This window comes from Lithobates pipiens, unplaced genomic scaffold (genome assembly GCF_037356315.1).
Source record: "Lithobates pipiens isolate NorthernLeopardFrog02 unplaced genomic scaffold, aLitPip1_a1.2 Scaffold_18, whole genome shotgun sequence".
NCBI lineage: Eukaryota > Metazoa > Chordata > Amphibia > Anura > Ranidae > Lithobates > Lithobates pipiens.
The window spans coordinates 553,588,081-553,605,446 of record NW_027507758.1 but is presented as its reverse complement, the minus strand read 5'-3'; the positions used below and the strand labels follow the sequence as shown (position 1 = coordinate 553,605,446).

General features: G+C 43.1%; 1 protein-coding gene across 9 annotated transcripts in view; it reads left to right on the top strand.

The window, feature by feature from the left end:
- Positions 1–17,366, top strand: part of LOC143988956 (uncharacterized) — a 570,864-nt gene that overhangs the window by 534,597 nt on the left and 18,901 nt on the right. For 7 of the 9 annotated variants that reach the window (XR_013276941.1, XR_013276942.1, XR_013276943.1 and 4 more), the window contains one exon: positions 7,779–7,871. The gene's annotated coding sequence lies outside the window, so the exon portion shown is untranslated. Of the gene's footprint in view, positions 1–7,778; positions 7,872–11,618; positions 11,952–17,366 lie in introns of those variants that run through there. The other 2 variants (XM_077488910.1, XM_077488909.1) reach the window with 1 other exon arrangement.

The window sequence follows — 17,366 nt, the reverse complement described above, 5'->3', positions numbered from 1 at the left end:
ACAACACAAAACTGGCGTATTTCCCTTTGATACCTTTCACACTGGGGCCGTCCGTGTGTTAGCGGTAAAGTGCCGCTCGTTTTAGCAGCCCTTTACCGCTGTTTAAGCACCGCTTTTCAGCTGCTAGCGGGGCCCTTCAAACCCCAAAGAAGTGGTTGAAAATTCCCGTGTTGCGGCACTTCCGAATCGCTTTTCAGGGGCTTTCGAAAGTGCTGTCCATTCATCGCAATGAATATACAGCACACTCAAACTGCACCAAAAATGCTGCTTGCAGGACTTTTTCTAATGTCCCCGCAAGCGCACGGCCCGGATGTGAAAGCACCCATTGCAATGAATGGGAGGCATTTTTTAGGTGCTAAAATGCCTGAAAACTGCCTCAGTGTAAAAGGGGTCTTTGTTAGTTCCCTCAGTGTGCCCACCTTGAAGATGTTGTCTCTGAGTGTTTTATCTGAGTGTGACATAATATTAATCTACTGTCATGTACTGAGCCTGTCCCTTTATTATTTATGTGACATTCTTCTAATGTACATATGTACGCAATGAAATCTATTATTCTATATATTTATTATATTGGATCTCAGATGACATATTTTGGCTGCACTGGGCCTCTGAGGAAATGGTGGCTGGTAACCTAGCAACAGGAGTAAGCTGAGATCTGTGTATAAGTGGAGGGGTACAGGGAGTACAGTACTATGACCCTGTGGGGCTCAAAGTTTGGGATGTGAGGGGAGAACTCTGCAGGTACAGGGGTGTACAGTACAGTGACCCTATGGGGGCTCAGATATTGGGGTGTGAGGAGAGAACTCTGATTAAGGTGGTAATTAAACTCACTTGGTGCCTTATATGCATTTAATTAGCCTCAGAACCTGTGTAATTCAAAGGTGTCCGGGTTTAAAGGGATGAGGTGGCAGTTCTACTGGCAGGTGACATGCGATGCGGAACCTGCACTGGAATCACGCTGGTTCCCGCATGGCATATATGTGTACCGGCAGTCAAGCAGCAAACAAAAAATCAACCATAAACTAACAATTAAAAACAGTTGAACACTTAGGCCTCAATCACACGTGCATAAGGGGATGGGGAGATATGGGGAAAGCAAAAAAAAACACGATACTCGGTCACCAAAATTAATTAACCAGTGACCTTTTAACCCCGTGAGGTGTTGCTGTCATTACTTTAATGCTTATAGAAAAGAAAAAAGGGATTTAGACCAATAGAACCGGTCTTTGTGATTCGGTTATGGGACTGATTGTCCTTTCAAATGGAAAAAGATAACTATATTTATATATAGTGGTTCTAGCAGACTATAGCAACGTGTCTGGACTTATGTGATGTGTTTAGTGTTGTTTTATGTTTGTCCCGTCTTGTTCAATTTGTCTTTTAGCAGCACAATTTAAGGTCGGCTTGAAAAGAGATTATTTTTGAGGAACTGCATTGTTGTAAATGAAAAGAATCTTTTTTGATATTTAATAAAATTTAACTTTAAAATAATTAATTGTTGCTGTCAATAGTAACCCTTTTTTAGACCGGTTCTATCGGTCTAAATCCCCCTTTTCTTTCCTCAAGCACACATGGCTTACAAAATGCTTCTTTTACAGGTGTTGGGCATTTTTTTAAAAATCTGTAAAAGCACCTCTATGTAAGTCAATGTCTCCATGCACACGTAGGCATTTACAGGCGTATTAGAAAAAGGAGTGTCTACAGGCTGAACAAAGCAGCAAAAAAATGCTAGACGCACCTAAACGTTTGTAAACATGCCTAAAAGCTAGATGCATCAAGCATTTGGGCATTGATGCATTCCCATTGTGAGAATAGTAAAATATTTTGGCCAATGGAATCCATTAACATGCTTGACGCACCTAAACACTTTTACCACGTTTTTTAAGCAGCTATTCTTCTACCAGGAGCAATGGTGTTCAGAGGGGTTAAACAGATGCTCTGTGTACATGAGGCCTTATAGCGTGGGTCAGCAACCTGTTGATCGTGATCTTCCAGTTGATCACAGCCAGATGACTGGTAGATCATGCCCTTGGCTTGCCGACCCACCATCCTCATCGCATCAAATGCATTGCAGTGCTATATAAGCAGAGGGACTACTTTTGTAGTTTCAGCTGTGCTATGGAGCGAGCTGGTGGCCGCATCTGCTGATATCTCTTCTGCAGTCCCAGCTGTAGTATAAGGCGGAGTGATATCAACTGCACTCCGCCTCTTATCCCTGCTAATATCATCCAGAGCGTTTACTACCCCATAACTGCACCCTCTTTAGCTGTAGTGGCCAGGGGTGTACACCTGTTGTGGCTGCTACAAGAATTATATGCCCTGTCACGCTTGGCAGGTATAGCAAGCCAAGCATGACCTATTCAAGTGTATGAGGCAACTCTGCAAGTGCCCTGTAATCTTGTGCAGTCCAGCGACCAAGGAGTTAAAGTGGGAGGTGAGGAGGTGTTGCATCGCCTACTCAACAACTACTTTAAGCCCTTGGACCCCGCACAAGTATGCAGTTGCAGGGCGCTTGCAGAGCGGCCTTATTTAGTTGAATGGGTTGCGTTTGGCGGGCGGTAGTGCCCACTGTAGTGGTAGTGCCCACTATAATTCCTGCTGTAGCATGTGTACACCCTAGGATTTTTGCACCATTGCTCCTCTGAAAAGCAATTCAAGTATGTTTTTTGCAGCTAGTGAGGTGGCGAAAGTGATTGTTGATTGCGATGCGGTAGGACAACAGTTCTAGGTTTAAATCAGGCGTTGAAGGGGCGACATTGCACCCTATGATCTCTGACTTCTCCCATGTTGTTGAGATAGATCTCCTTGATTCTAAGGTTGTCTACCCCTGCTGTACAGTGATTCACATCTAGATAATCCAATAAATGAATAAAGTGTAGCGCTCAAATTGCACAATACCTGACAGCAGAGTTTGTTTACACCCGGCTGCCCATAGTGCTGATGGGGGTCCTCTCCTGTGCTCCTTGTTTCTGCCCAGTAGACAGATCTCAAAACACTGCCGACTTCACACCATGTAAAAAGGGTCCTAAAACATACATCATCGTGTTTTCCATAAAAAAACAAGTTTATTAAAATAAAAGATTAAAAATGGATTGCTCATCAGGTCTCCATATATCAACCTCTATATGACTAATACAGATTGATTCTACATCCTCAAACGCCTGGGAACACTTCAACAGCTGCCAAGACCTGGGATTGAACCAGGGACCTTTAGATCTTCAATCTAACGCTCTCCCTAACGCTCTCCCAACTGAGCTATTTTGGCAAGTTAAGGGCCATATATTTTATTAATTAGACATTGAGTTTGCTTAGAGGTGGGGTATGGTGGATTTTGGAGCGCTGCTCTTTATTAATTTGTTTCATGAACTTGGCAATACATTTCTGGGCGCTTTCCTGTGCCGAAGGAGCTGCAGGTGCTTCATACATTGAAGGAATTTTTTTTTTTTTGTATAATCTTTATTTAAATTTATAGAGAGACATATACCAAGACATGTTCAACATTTTGCATAGAGTATGATTGTTGACCCACCAGGGTCTTACATATGCTAACGGTATAAATAAACAAGATGAACAAGAAAACATGTACAACCACCAGAGTGGTGATGTTGGGTGTTGTGTGGGAAGACTTGTGGGGCCTACACCCTTTTAGTAGGTTTATGGTTGGCATCCCGGAGGCGGTAACATGGAAGCTATGGTGGTGTGATAAATAGGGGGGGATATATCAGCCCTCTCTTATGACATCTCTTTCCCCCGGTGGTGAGCCAGGAGGGAGCTATCCATAACAGCGTTCTGAGAGTGTGGTCCCGCGACCTGCAGTGAGGGCAAGGGGGGGCAATGGTCTCCATCAAACCGCCCCCCGCGCACAGCATGGGCACCGAAAAGCCACCGTGTACACGCCTATAAGATGTTCAGTTTCCCCGGTGTGGCAGGGATCTGTCCCCCTCGCGCACCAGGCTGTTTGCAACTATGACCACCAGTGGGATGCCAATCGGATGTTTAACCTACATCATCAAAGTAAAGGAGGCATATAATCTTCAGGATGTACAGAAAAAGGAAAATAGGGGAGAAAAAGAAGAAAAGAAGAGAGGGTGGATGGAGGGGGGGGGGGAGAGATCTGAGCGTACCTGCATTGTTGTAAGAAGCCTTCTTCGCACCCACACCAAGCACACCACCACCAACCAGGGTCTTCTGTTTACCTGATTTCTGGGGGCTACAGTCCGTCGGGGGGACAAGGTTTTTACTTCTAAGTTTTGGATTGCCTGTGGGTTTTAAGGGATGGATCTGAGGGTTCCAGTAAAGCTCTATCTAAGCTAGAGGGAACGTAGCTAGAATCTGCGGAGTATTCCGACCAGGGTGTCCAGGTACTGACGACTCGGTCCCGGGAGCCCCCGCAGGTCGCCACCCAGTATTCTACCTCTCGGGCTGCACTCACTCCGCTGATCCACTCCTCCCTAGTAGAGATTTTATATAAAATAAATTGGGATAAAACGCCTTGCTGCATTCAGCAGGTGGGGCAGCACGCTTTTTTTTTGTACTGGCTGGATGATGTCGGAGGGACATGCAGGAGGAAGTGCACTGGAGAGAAGGGGACATCTGTCTCCGTTATAATCTTTATTTGGTCTTTAATGTCTTCCCAGAAGGGTCTGATTAGGGGGCAATCCCACCATATGTGGATTAGTGTGCCTTTATGTCCACACCTGTGCCAGCACAGTTCTGACTCGGAGGGGTATATGCGTGCCATGTCTGCCGGTACATGGTACGAGCAGGACATTATTTTAAAGTTTGTTTCCTGGTTTTTGGAATCTATCGAAGACGAGTGGGTAAAGTGATATAAGTAGGTTAATTGTGTGTCTGTAAGTTCTCGCCCTAGATCTCCTTCCCACCTTCGGATGTATGCGGATTTATTTAGATGGGTGGCCGAGCTCAGGAGTCGGTATAACTCCGACACCATGTGGTGAGTGGAGTCCTCTTTTGTGAAAAGGCGCTCAAACGGGGTGAGGGAAGAGGGGTCTCAAATTGATCGGCCGTTTTTCTCAAAGAAGTGGAGTAGTTGTCTGTATCTCCAGAAAGGGAAAATGTATTTGATCCTCTGCTGAATTTTTATGTTTGCCTACTTACAAAAACTGACAAAAAAATGATCAGTCTATAATTTTAATGGTAGATTTATTTTAACAGTGAGAGACAAAATAACAACAAAAATATCCATAAAAACACATTTAAAAAAAGTTATGAATTGATTTGCATTTTTATGAGTTAAATAAGTATTTGATCCCCTGTCAATCAGCAAGATTTGTGGCTCCCAGGTGTCTTCTATACAGGTAACGGGCTGAGATTAGGAGCACTCTCTTAAAGGGAGTGCTCCTAATCTCAGCTTGTTACTTGTATAACAGACACCTGTCCACAGAAGTAATCAGATCTTTCACCGTGGCCAAGACCAAAGAGCTGTCCAAGGATGTCAGGGACAAGATTCTAGACCTACACAAGGCAGGAACAGTCTACAAGACCATTGCCCAGCAGCTTGGTGAGAGGGTGACAAGAGTTGGTGCAATTATTCGCCATTGGTAGAAACACAAAATAACTGTCATTCTCCCTCGATTTGGGGCTCCGTGCAAGATCTCACCTAGTGGAGTTTCAATGATCATGAGAACGGTGAGGAATCAGCCCAGAACTTCAAGGAAGAATCTTGTCAATGATCTCAAGGCAGCTGAGACCATAGTCACCAAGAAAACAATTGGTAACACACTATGCCGTGAAGGACTGAAATCCCAAAGCCCGTAAGGTTAAGCAAGCACATGTATGGGCCAGTCTGACATTTGCTAATGAACATCTGAATGATTCCAAGTGAACTGGGTGAAAGTGTTGTGGTCAGATGAGTCCAAAATCTAGCACTTTGTCATCAACTCAACTCGCCATGTATGGAGGAGGAGGAATGCTGCCCATAACCTCAAGAACACTATCCCCACCGTCAAACATGGAGGTGGAATTAATATGCTGTGGGGGTGTTTTTCTGCTAAGGGGACAGTACAACTTCACTGCATCAATGGGACGATAGACGGAGCAATGTACCTTTAAATCTTGGGTGAGAGCCTCCTTTCCTCAGCCAGGGCATGGATGGGTATTTCAGCATGACAGTCACCCAAAGTACACAGCCAAAGAAAAGGAGATTAAGGTCTGGTGTGACCCCTCTGACACCTCCATCCCTAATAATGCACAAAGAAACAAGAAAAATAGCCCTGGGACTTTAAATGAGGTGAGAGAGGTTTAGCCAATGTCCACGGAAAACACTAAGACAAAATCAATTTATGTATTTGTTTCAAAATGTTATGTAACAGAGCGGCAACAGCAATGATTGTGAGTTACCCGGCATAATAGCCAATGTACACAACACAGATGAAAGTAAATATACAAAGATTTATTACAAATGTTGGAAATCCATGAGCAACAATAAAATGTAAAAGTTGCTGGGTCAGTAAATACACATACACAGTAAGAAAATAAAATGTACATCCAGGTGGACAGGGAAGTATGCAAACATAATGCAGACATCAATAATACCCAGCATGTACTGGCATAAAACAAGCATCAATAAAGCCTATGCATTTCGCAAGACCCTGAATGTTGTATCTGCAATGCAAATAATAAGATCAATAAATGTATGTTCTCTGCCTATAGTACAAGCAAAATCCCTACCTGGGGAAAGAGAGAGAGCAGTGCGGAACCATGTTACCGTGTTATGGGGGGGGGGGGGGGGGTTGTAAGTTTTACTGCCAATCCATAAACAAGCTGGAGGAGGGGGGTTAACATTTATTGCCAATCCAATGCAGAAGCAGGGGATTAAAAATTCCTGCCACTGACCACCAGTGCAGGGAAGGTTACATTGCACTACCAAATACTAACAATGTGGGGGGCTGGGGGAGACACCTGGGGCATATTATTGAACTCATTCACACCAATGCTGGGGGTGCTGTGGTACAAAACAGCGCTGCTATTGTGTGACCCTCTGAAGGTGTCAGGGGTGGCACTTGAGGAACTCTGTAATTTTCTGGTTGATCATGACTGGTCTGTGCTCTTAAATAATGTTGCAGTGACAATGTGTTCCCCAGACAGGAAGTGAGGATAAATTTGCAATAGGGACAAGGAAAGGCAGACATATCTGTTTAGTATAGAGTTTCACCCTCTGTATTGTGACCATCACCCCCAGGACACAAAAGTGAAGGGAAGTCCAAACTTTTACAGAAGTCCCCATAACACTAAGCCCTTGTACACACAGTCGGAGATTCTGTCGGAATGTGTCCGTTCGGAGCGTTTTGTCAGATATTCCGACTGTGTGTGGTCTGCATCGGACTGTTTCCGTCGGAATATCCGTCGGACCAACTTTTCCAACTTGCCGGAAATATTTTCCGCCAAAATGCTCCAATCGGACATACTCCGATCATGTGTAGAGAATTCCGATCGAACAAAGTGCCGCGCATGCTCAGATCAAATTCCTACACCAAAGCTATTGGCTACTAGCGTGAACATAGTCCCGTCGTAACGAAATAACGTCATCACGTCGGATTTTCCGACAACTTTGTTCCGACCGTGTGTATACAACAGTTTCAGCAAAATCCGTCGGACAAAATTCGATGGATTTGGTTGTTGGAATCTCCAACAGTGTGTACAAGGGCTTAGAGAAGGGGAAGTGTTGGCGTTATCACTACTTTGATCTTTTGCTCTATAACCTGATGTAAAAAATGCATCTTTAAAACACAGTGTCTCCTGTTGCCTTCATTTGACAGAATCTGCATCATTCTGAAGATCTCCAAAGTCTGTGACAAGGTGCTCCATCTATAGAAGACTGCACAGGAGGGCTATACAAGGCTGGATTACAGGTACAGCACACACCTCCATTTACTGATATGTAGTACAAGAAGTACTGCATAGGACACTTTATGGTGACTTTTTTTGTTATTTTTGTTTTAATTTCTGATTTATAAAAAAGCGCAGCACTATAAATTGATAAATATGTGTATTCCACAGCCAAATATTTTTTTATCAAGAAATAAGTTTATTAAAGTAAACATATAAATACATACTGAAGGCACATACATATTCAAGCACATGTTCAAGCAACAAGGACATCAAACTTGCTTAATTTAGCAAACTGTACAATTCTTGATCTCGCCTACATCATATATTCTTCTATACATTTCTTGCCCATCTTAGTTTTTCCTCCAACCATGTTCTTTAATCAGGGTCTTACCATCAACAAAGACTTAGCTCAATTGGTCTAGTATTTAAAGACATCAAATGCCCACTCCCATTAATCTGCCCATGACCAGATCCACCGGGACAAGCCCCGGTACATCCAGCCACAGTCCTCAGAGTTTCTCAAACTTTTGGGGGCAACCCCTGTGTTGGTAAATTATTTTTTCTTTCCTAAGCATTTCTCCCACAGCATTTATCCACTCTTTTAGAGCAGGAGGATCTTCTTATATCCAGTGAGTCATTATAAGTTTATGTGCCAGGAACAAAGATCTGATTACTGTCACCTTAGTGCTGTCTTCCCATTCTAACTCATCAAGTACGGTACATTAAGTATGCAATGTCTCGGGTTCGTAGGCATCGACACCCGAAACACCCTGTTTATGGTGTCCACCACTCCTCCCAAATATGGTTGGAGCTTCAGGCACCTCCATATCTGGTACACAGTGGGGTGGGCCTAAGCCCCATAGCATACAGTCGGTGGGGGCGGGTGTATTATACTCATAGCAGTATATATATTTGCATCAATCTGTGTGATACGTTAAAGGAGCGCGTAGGCCAGCATTCGCAGGGGATGTTTGCCCAGAAAGCTTTGTAGTAACACACTATAGCATTGTGATATAAAGCCCTTAGTGTTGACAGCTCTTGCAATAAAATTAAACAGGGGGGTTGGTGAAGGGGTCCATTCCGTGGATCTGCTCTGGGCAACTATGGCATGTTGCAGTTGCATATAATAGAACCGCATGGACTGAGGCAAACCAAAAAGTTCCTGCAGGGCCATGTATTATTGAGACAGATTGGACTGTAGTCCGTATAGGCTGTCACCCTCTCCAAGTATTTTGTTTTGTTCCAAATTTTTTGAATAAGATTGTAGGTCGGGTATTGTTTATTGTTTATTTGGTTTGCCCTTCTGGAAAGGGTGCAGCGGCCGGGGGAAACCATTGGGTGGTGAAGGCCCGGCTCATTGGGACATCTCTCCAGGCTCCAATCACCAGGAAACTTCTCCAACAGGATCTCAGATCCAAGAAGCCTTGTATGACCCCCCCAAATAAGGGCGGTCACTTACTTTCTGGTAAGCCTCCTGTCTCTTTGTGATGGTCTTCTCACATGGTCAAGTCTATCTTATGTCCCACTATTTATGAATGATTCACTTCACAGCACACCAGGATTTTATCTTATGAACTCAAGTCACTTATCAACTATAATAGAATGTCTATATTTGTACTTTGTGTACTATTGAAGCATTGGACACTTGCTCAATCAATTGTGGTGCACTGTATTGATTTTTACTGATTTTCATGATTTAAGGTTCAAAATCATGGATATTATTTGCTCTTTTGCACTTTAATATTTAGCTGTGACATACACACATTTATCAATTTATAGCGCTGCACTTTTTTGCTATATATCTGCTCATGTGCCTACTATCTGGGTTATAGTGCTTAGCTACTGTATGCTATTGTTGTCCATTATAGCGCAGATATTTCTTTTATTTTTCATTCTGATTTATAAAAGTCTTATCAATGATTTTCTTCACCAGGGAATTTTCCAGGTCATCCCTTTTCCAATTGGTCTTTTGTTAAAGAAGTCCAGCCAGAGGTTTTTAGGTTGGCCTCTCCGCTGACGTCACTGCAATAGGTCGAGGCAGCACGTCACCCCTTACTCACTTAGGAGGTCTGGATCCGCCAGCTGCCTTGACTGCTGTCAGTCTCAGTAAGCCGCTGAAATGGCCGCTTCCCACCCCTCCACAGCCCAGTGCTCCAGTGAGCATGAGAAACAGAACAGGAGAGATGCTGACTGACAGTCAGCAGCTCTCTGCTCGGGAAGGAGTGAGAACCGAGCCATCAGTGGGCTGATGCTGCATCCACCTAAGTGGGGCAGCACAGTGGTGGAGTGGTTAGTACTCTCTCCTAGCAGTAAAAAGGGTCACTGGTTCAAATCCCAACCACGACACTACCTGCCTGGAGCCTGCATGTTCTCCCTGTGCCTGCATGGGCTTCCTCCAGGTACCCTGGTTTCCTCCCACACTCCAAAGACATGCAGGTAGGTTAATTGGCTTCTGTCCAAAAATTGGCCCTAGTATATGAATGTGGACCTTGGAATGTGGGCTCCTTGAGGGTAGGGACTGATGTGAGTGTGCAATGTACAGGGATAGGGACAATTGTAGCCACTCACCCCCATACTTCTCTTTTAACTGTTTTCTGATGTTTACCGTAGCTTTCTCGAGTTATTGGAGAAACTGGAGTAACCATTGTAACTAGTGCCCCCTAGTGTCACAGGAGGGAATCTTGTCCTGTTTTTCAGGCCACTCATGTGTAGTGTGTACTCTCTCCTGTTGCCTATGATGAGCTCAGCAGCTGTGGCAGAAGAGAGTACACACTGCGTATGTGCAGCCCAAAAGAAAAGGACGTTATTCTGTTCCATGATACTAGGGGGACGCTGGTCCCAATGGATGCTCATTATTACTACAAAACAGCTATTAGGCTGTGTGATCTTGGAAAGTTTTATGTGTTTAATAGTAGAATGCCAGGGTGATGAAAATTGGCTACATTTCTATTTTGAAAATTAAAGCATGATTGAAGCCTTCTTTTATACTGTAATGCAGTCAGGTTGCATAAACTGTAATAGATGTGGGAATTTTTTTCATCTTGTTTTTTAACGTACTATTGTGCTGCAGCGAGGGTTAAAGTGGAATTAAAGTCAAATATGAAATGCTAACGATTGTGCAGGCTTTTTATTGCAGCAGAGACATCCAATGGCTAGTCTGAAATAAAATAAACGTATCTGGATGTTCGCTGTGTTCTCTAGACAGTATACATACTGTAGCTCTGCATGCAGACTTCCATGTCTGTGACTGTTTATACAGCCTGACTGCATTACAGTAATAAGCAAAGGAGACTTCCATTGTGCTTTACAAAAATGCACTTCTATCCTGACAGGATATATACAGGGCCCAGGTTCAATGCAGTATGTGACTTATTCATCTAGGTTGCTGTATATCTTTGTGCTGGGTCTTAGTTCTGTATTATACTGCCCTCTTCTGGCCAAACTCATCAATGGAAAGCAATCTATACTGTGTGCTGATTGTTCTTTCCTTTCCTTTCTTCTCTTCTCTTGAATTTTGTGTGCAGCTCCACTACTTGGGCACACAAAAATCTGTGGATTCCTGCCGCTTGAATTGACAGATGTATGCGAATAGCTGCTGAGTCCGTAAAGTGCAATGACAAGCTGGCTGGTTTCCCCTCAAGCCCGTTGGCCCTCCGAGGGAGAGGGGTCATTGAGGAGGGGGTACTGTCAGGGCTGGCTTAGCCCTTCCTTCTCTGGGCTGGCCGCTCAGCTGCCGGCTAACTGCCAGCTCTCTTCTCTCTCCACAGTTACCAGCTGTTCCCGATGATGCTCTTCTGACCTGCCTACTTAAAGCCTTCCAGCTCACTTCACCTCTGCCTTCGCGTTGGTCACATCACAAGGAACCATCTCCTGCGGTTTGTTTCAAGACTGGCTTGCTGACATCCCTCCTGTCTCCTTATCCTGCTTGCAGTTGCTCTACTTGGTTCCCTGACTTCTGGTCTGGCTGATTACCCGATCTGGTTATTGAACTTTGGACTGGCTGACTACCCGATCTGGTTACTGGACTCTGGCTATGCTTGACGATGCTTTTTCTGTTTAATTTTTTATTTTTATTAATAAACAAGTGTTATTTAATTGTACTTCTGTCTCAGTCTGAATCATGGTTTCTGACAACCTATTACCATGGGCAGAGTTTGCTCACAACAGTGCCTTGAATTCTGCCTCCTGATTGTCTCCATTTATGGCGAATTATGGTTTCCAACCTTCCATGTTGCCTGACTTGTTTGCTCCGCGGAGTATTCCTGTGTTAGAGGAGCATCTCCGTGGTCTTCGTTCCACTTGGGTACAAGTCCAGGAGGCTTTGCGACATGCTAATGATAGGTACACGCCTTCCTACCAGGTTGGGGACGGGGTCTGGCTGTCATCTAGCAATCTCCGGCTTCGTGTTCCCGCACTGTAGTTTGCACCTCAGTTTATTGGGCCTTTCCGTATCCTTTGCAGGATTAACCCAGTGGCTTACGCGTTGGATCTTCCTCCTAGTATGCACATCTCAAATGTGTTTCATGTCTCCTTAGTGAAACCGTTGGTCAGTAACCGATTTACCACCTCAGTGCCACGTCCTCACCCTATTCAGGTTGAGAACCATGAGGAGTATGAGGTACAATCCATTGTTGACTCCCGTAGGTTCCGTGGGTGCATACAGTGCCTGGTGCATTGGAAGGGGTACGGTCCAGAGGAACTCTCATGGGTTTCATCCTCGGACGTACATGCCCCTGTTCTCCTCCGCGAGTTCCATAGATGTTTTTCCCTCAAGCCTGGTGACCCTCCGAGGTAGAGGAGTCATTGAGGAGGGGGTACTGGCAGGGCTGGCTTAGCACTTCCTTCTCTGGGCTGGCTGCTCAGCTGTCGACTAATTGTGCTCCATAATGAAGAAGAGATCTTCCTTTAACAGACAGAGAGAAATATATAGGTTCAAAAAGGAAAAGTGTATGTGAGGTTTGTGTTTTGTCAGAATATACTTATGATAGCACAGGGCAGCACTGGATTTCTGGCAGCATCAACAGGTATTTTTCTGCTCTTATTGATCAGATATAGCAAAATACTTTGATTTGTATATTTAATAGACCAAGTGGGAATAAACAAGAGATGGTCACTGTTGGGTTTACATACACTTTAAATATAAGGCCCCATACACACTATTAGATTTTCTGCATATTTTTGTCTTCAGATTTATCAAAACCATGTAGTGCAAGGGCCTGCCTGATTGCATATAAATTGAAACTCTTAAAGTTTGACTTCATATTATATGGTTTTGGTAAATCTGAAGGAAAAAAATCTACAAAAAATTGTATAGTGTGTGTATCCAGCTTAAGTTCATAATAAAGTCATAATACGATGATTGGCAGGAACTTTAAATATATACTGAACATCCTTCCTCATTGGGAAAGCAATATACAGAGCCACATAACATGCAAACATGTTCTACCAGGCTACCATTACAGTGACTCTGTCATGAGAGAAGTACAGGGGCTAAACCAGATCCAAGTCAGTGACAGCAATGCCAATGTAAGAGCAACACTTAGGGGGAGAGAACCAGAATTCCCAACTTTCTACAATGGCAGCCACCATAATTCTCTCATGTCCGAGCCTCTGTGAAGCTGGACCATCTTTAATGTTTTTCTAGTTTGGGGATTTGTTTCTAGGTCTTTGCTGGACTTGGAGATCAGATGGATAATATGGACGTTATTTGATGAGTGATTGATAGGAATGTGACACTTACTTTTGATTGGAAGGTTCCATAAGCGTGTGTGCAAAAAGGACTCTCTCCAACTTCTTCAAGTGTTTGTCTCTCTATAAGGATACTTTTAGGATCTTCTTTTAATAATTGCCTCTTCTTTACCACCTTGACTGCCAGTTTCTGGTCTGTGGCAGGATGGGATGCCAGGGCTACCTAAAAAAACACAGGACACAAATGATTAGAGCTGATTCAGCACCAGGTTCTTAAAAGGTTACCTCTGAGTCCCCAGCAGCAACCGCCAGCCTGGCTACAATTGTTATGCCTCGTGCACATGATCGGAAATTTTGGCAGCAAAAGTCCGATGTGAGCTTTTTGTCTGAAATTCCGACCATGTGTACGCTCCATCGAACTTTTGCTGTCGGAATTTCCTCCAGCAAAAGATTGAGAGCAGGTTCTCTATTTTTCCATCGGAAAAAGTTCCTATTGGAAATTCCGTTCGCCTGTATGCAATTCCGACGCGCAAAAAAACACGCATGCTCGGAGACAATTTGACATATACTCGGAAGCATTGAGCGTCATAGTGTTGTACGTCACCGTGTTCTTGACGGTCGAAAGTTCACAGAACTTTTGTGTGACTGTGTGTATGCAAGCCAAGCTTGAGTAGGATTTTAGAAAATTGTAAGTGGTTTTGGCTGTTAATCACTAACTTAGTGAATGGGGGTAGCTTTAAATGGGCTTTTAACAGGTTGCAGTAGGCTTATAGCAAATTTAGAGAAAACTACAGCCAGCACTCACTCTTAAAGAGGAAGTAAATCCTTTACAGGTTACCAATTTCAATTTACACATGAGATCTAGTGCTAGAATTACTGTCCTTGATATGACATTAACGGTGATAACTGACATGTGTGGTGCAATCGTTGTTTTTGCATGTGTAGGACTGACAAGTGCATTCGCCTTTCAATGCAGAAGACGGGGGCACTTTAAAAAAATTTAATTATTTATTTTTATACTGTCGCTTTCATTTTTTTAATCACTTATTGTTATCACAGGGAATGGGAATATCTCTTGTGACAGAAATAGGCAATGACCGGTGCCCTTTACTGAGAGGTCTGGGGTCTATTAGACCCCAGATCTCCCCTCTGCCCTTAAAAGCTAATTAGCTGCTAGGATAGCTTTTACAAGAAAGCTGACTTCTGGCTGTGTGCAGTTGCAGGCATCATCCCTGTATAACCACCCCAAAGTCCAGCGAAGTACTGGTACATAGCTGGTCATCAGGTGGTTAACATTTGGACAGAGTAGTGAGGGTTTGAAGTACTGTCATGTTTTTATTGCTGCCTGTGTCCCCATTAGGGAGATTTACTCCCTCATATTGTCCCGATCATAAATGTCATATACAATGACAGGGTAAGAGCAAAATTTGGAGTAGCCACCAGAATTGGAATAGAGAGGAAAAAACAGAAAGTGTTTTATCCCAACTGGTACTGTTCCCCATAACAAACAGCTTGTATCTTTTATTTTTTCCTCACAGCTTAAAAAATTGAAATTTAGAAGAAAAGTAGCTGCATTTCGGTACAAACAAATTCATCAACCCCTGAAAATCCCCCCCCCCCGAGTATACCATCATTTTCCATGTGTCAAATCACCAATGTCATTACACAAGTTATCTTTGTTTATTGCGACAGATGTGACCAAATCTCATTGCATATAATGTACCTGTTATATTGTTTCTAATAATGTCTGATATAATTTAACTCTTACACCAATGTCCACCATCTAGGGTTGCAACCTGTGCAGGATTCACCTGAAAAGTCCGGGTTTGGAATCATGTGTCCAGGTTTCAGACTGTTTGAGACCCAGACACATTATTCAGACAAGACTATGCTTTCCCAGCAGGGTTACTGGCTGCGGTTGTCTAAGCCAAGGGTGTCTGTTACACTCTCTTTAACAATGCCCAAAGCCAGCACTATCAATCCCCCCCCAAACACACACAGATGGGAAAGAAGAGAGAGTTCGATCTACACCTCTTTATCCCACCCCTACCCCTCTTTGTCTGCCCACACTGCAATCCCCAGGGCTGTGCCTCAGAAAAGGAAAGTGAGGGCGGGAAGTTTGAAGACCAGCAGCCTCAGATACATCTGGATGAGAGGTGCTGACTGCCAAGGGGTGAATGAGCTCACCATCCATCCCTGTCTGTGACTGAAGTCTCCCCTCTTCTCTCTGAGTACACTAAGGTAAATCAGGGTTCTCAGAACACTCATTACATCAGAGCTCACCTTTACACCAGAGGCTACAGTGTATTCCCTTATATCAGAGTCCTCTCTGTACACCAGAGCATCCCATATGTTAGAGTCCCCGGAGGTTCTCCCTTCCATCAGTCTACAGAGTCCTCCCCTTACAGTGAAAGGGAACTCTGCGAGTTCAGATGTAAAAGGGGAACTCTGTGGACTCTGATGTAAAGGGGGATTCTTGTGATTAACTTCATATGATTAGAAATGTTATTACAACATCTATGCATAATTTATCTATGCATACTATGAAAAATAATTGCTGTGTGGCGCTGAAGTGTTTGGGTTTGAAGAAAAGGTGGCAACCTACCACCATCACCTGATTAATCACTTGACCACTGGGCACTTAAACACCCTTAATAACCAGACCAATTTTCAGCTTTCGGTGCCCTCACATTTTGAATGACAATTACTCAGTCATGCAACACTGGACCTATAGGAAATGTTTGTCCTTTTTTTCACATAAATGGAGCTTTCTTTTGGTGGTATTTAATCACCGCTCGTTTTTTTATTTTTTGTGCTATAAAAGAAAAAATACAGAAAATTCTGTAAAAAAATGAATTTTTCTTTGTTTCTGTTATAAAATTTAGCAGATTAGTAATTTTTTCTTCATAAATTTTGGCCAAAATGTATACTACTACATATCTTTGGTATAAATAAGTACAAATTGGTGGATATTATTTGGTCTTTGTGAAAGTTATAGAGTCCACAAGCTATGGTGCCAATATCTGAAAATTGATCACACCTGAAGTACTGACGGCCTATTTCAATTCTTGAGACCCTAACATGCCAGAAAAGTACAAATACCCCCCAAATGACCCCTTTTTGGAAAGAAGACATTCCAAGGTATTTAGTAAGAGGCATGATGAGTTTTTTTGAAGTTGTCATTTTGTGCCACAATTATTTGCAAAATCAAGATTTTTTTTACTTTTTTTTTTTTTCACAAAATTGTCATATTATCAGTTTATTTCTCACACACAGCATATGCATACCACAAATTACACCCCAAAACACATTCTGCTATTACTCCCGAGTACGGTGATACCACATGTGTGAGACTTTTACACAGCGTGGCTACATACAGAGGCCTAACATGCAGGGAGCACCATCAGGCGTTCTGGAGCACCCAGGACAATTCTGACATTTCTCTCCTACATGTAAAAAATCATCATTTATTTGCTAGAAAATTACATAGAATCCCCAAACATTATATATGTTTTTTTAGCAAACACCCTGGAGAATACAATGGTGGTCGTTGCAACTTTTTATCTCGCACGGTATTTGCGCAGCAATTTTTCTAATGCTTTTTTTTGGAAAAAAAAACAGTTTTGTGCTTAAAAAAATAAAAATAAAGAAAACACAGTAAAGTTAGCCCAATTTTTGCATAATGTGAAAGATGAAGTTACACCGAGTAAATAGATACCTAACATGTCACTCTTCAAAATTGCACACGCTTGTGGAATGGCGCCAAACGTCTCTACTTAAAAATCCCCATAGGCGACGATTTAATTTTTTTTTACTGGTTATATGTT